Below are 2,520 nucleotides of genomic sequence, written 5' to 3' on the forward strand. Positions count from 1 at the left end.
CTGAGTTCACTTTTGGGGTTTTATGCAGATTGATATCTGGGCATTAGGGCTGTGCAAAATTTCACTGGCTGTTTCATTTCGACACTGTTTCAACTCATTTTGAGCTAGAATCAGTGTAATCTAAATGAAATAGAGGGCTTCAAAACAACCTTGAAACAAAACGAGGGTAGTCGAAATGTTTCAAAAGTTTCGATACACTTCCAGTTTCAAAGCTGAAGTTGGGCTTGCCTGCAGGGAAGCAGAATGTAAGTAGAGGGAGATGGAAGAGAGGGGAAGGACTGCTCTCATCATTGACTGTGTAGCTGGCCAGTGACTGTCATCCCTCCTTGAGGTCCCTTCCAATACCAGTGCTCTGGGGGAGGGATGGAAAAACAGCATGAAAGGCAGCATTGTTTGAACTGCCCTGCTTTCTGCCTTGGTGTTACTTACTGAGCTGTGTGTTCCAGTAGCTCAGTGTTAGACAACTACGGCTAGCACTGATCTTCTTCTAAAGGATTTCCTACTTGCTAGGGTAGGCTATTCTAGCAAGAGGGATTTCAGAATAGCTTTTTCTTCTAGGCACTTTTATTTTATTATTATATTCATTGATTTATTCTTTTGAATTTTATACTTATATTGGATAGGATTACTATAGAATTTAATTTATATATGAAGGCAAATACATTTCTGTTTTATTTCTATACATTTAAAGCTTTGCAGCATAGATCATACATTTTTTAATTTATATAGGGAGAAAGATATATTTCTATTTGTTTGTATACATGTATTCTTTGCACCACACCTATGTTATTGAATTTATATAGGAACGTGAATACATTTGTATATTCATAGAAAAGGAAGACATGAAGCACACCATGAAGCGTGGTGGAAAGGCAGCTGGCAAGCCTTCAGGGAGGGATGGAAGAGGGGGTAGAGGGAGAGGTATAAATTGTGGGGGAGCAGCAGTTCCTTGCTGCTCCCCCACAACTAAGACACATAGCTTCTTTCCTCCAGCTAGAAGGGATGAGGCTTCTACATGCAGCAAGGAGATGGGATCAGTGCCAGTGCCACTGCCTGTGCCTGAGTCTGCATCCCTTTCACAAGCACCACCCATAACCCACCATCACCATGACGACAACAACAAGCAGCAGCACCAGCATGGCAGCCTACACCACCCCATTTCACTTCCCATGCTGAGCCTTCCAGTGCCAGAGGAAGAGCTGGTGCTGGATCTAGATCTCAGTGCCCTAGAAAAGGAAATTCTGTGGAAGGAGGAGGAATCAGTTGAGTTTGTGTTGGACACCCTTCAATTTTCCGCTAGAGCCAGGTCTTCTTCTCCAGAAGACACTTTGGAAGAGGTTGATGTAGAGGTGGAGGTTCACTCCTCCTCTGGCTGTGCCTCTGCCTGCTGAGGAGGGGGAAAGTGCAGCAGCATCCACACATGCACCCGCACCACAGAAGTGAGTGAGTAGTGTGATCTGGGATCATTTTGAGCTGGCAAATAATCCCATATATGCTAACTGCCTGCACTGCCAAGCCCAAACCAGCTGGGGCAAGGGAACAAAACATATGAGCACCACAGGGATGCTGATGCATCTCCAGAGGCACCACCCCCTTGCTTCTCCTCAGCCTTGCACCAGTGACAGCAAATCCAAAAGGAAGTCTCCTTCACACTCCAAAAACCCCATCCCCCCAGAGCAGATGCAGGCCATCCTCAAACAGTGGGGGAAAGGTGGACAGAAAGCGAGGTACATTGCAAGGGCGAGCAAGATCACCCACAGCATTGGGGAGATGGTTGCTTTTGATGCTTTAGAACATAGCCAACGTGGTCCCCATCTTTACAAAAGGGAGGAGGGAGGACCTGGGCAACTATAAGCCCATCAGTCTTACCTCAGTCCTAGGAAAACTCTTTGAGAAGATCATCATGGAGCACATCTGCAATGGGCCAGCCTCAGAGATGATGCTCAAGGGCAACCAGCATGGTTTCATTAGGGACAGGTCATGTCAGACCAACCTGATTGCCTTTTATGATCAGGTCACAAAAGCATTGGATGCAGGTGTTGCTGTGGATGTAGTATTTCTGGACTTCAGCAAGGCCTTTGACACCATCTCCCACCCCATCCTCATTAAAAAATTGGGCGACTGTGGCATTGATGCCTACACAGTCTGATGGATTGCAGATTGGCTGATGGGTTGCACTCACAGGGTGGTGGTGGATGGGTCATATTCAACCTGGGGAGAAGTGGGCAGTGGAGTCCCCCAGGGCTCAGTCCTTGGGCCTGCGCTGTTCAATTTCTTTATCAGCGATTTGGACAACGGGGTGAACAGCAACCTGTTTAAATTCACTGATGATACCAAAATTTGGGGTGAGGTGAGCACGCTAGTAGGGAGGGAAAGACTGCAGCAAGACCTGGATAGGCTACAGGGGTGGGCTAGCAAAAACAGGATGAGCTTCAATACTGACAAGTGCAGGGTGCTGCACTTGGGCAGTAGCAACCAGCAGCACACTTTTAAGATGGGAAACTCCCTTCTTGAGAGCAC

At 46.8% G+C, this 2,520-nt stretch overlaps 1 long non-coding RNA gene across 1 annotated transcript in view; it reads left to right on the forward strand.

The window, feature by feature from the left end:
* Positions 1-1,141: 1,141 nt before the first annotated feature.
* The window catches only part of LOC109300100, a 9,163-nt gene continuing 7,784 nt past the window's right edge, over positions 1,142-2,520 (forward strand). Inside the window, exon 1 of the long non-coding RNA XR_002098116.1 lies at positions 1,142-1,273. This is a non-coding gene — a long non-coding RNA (uncharacterized LOC109300100). The remainder of the gene's footprint in view (positions 1,274-2,520) is intronic.

Source organism: Gavialis gangeticus, unplaced genomic scaffold (genome assembly GCF_001723915.1).
Source record: "Gavialis gangeticus isolate Ggan-Ray unplaced genomic scaffold, GavGan_comp1, whole genome shotgun sequence".
In the NCBI taxonomy this organism is placed as follows: domain Eukaryota; kingdom Metazoa; phylum Chordata; order Crocodylia; family Gavialidae; genus Gavialis; species Gavialis gangeticus.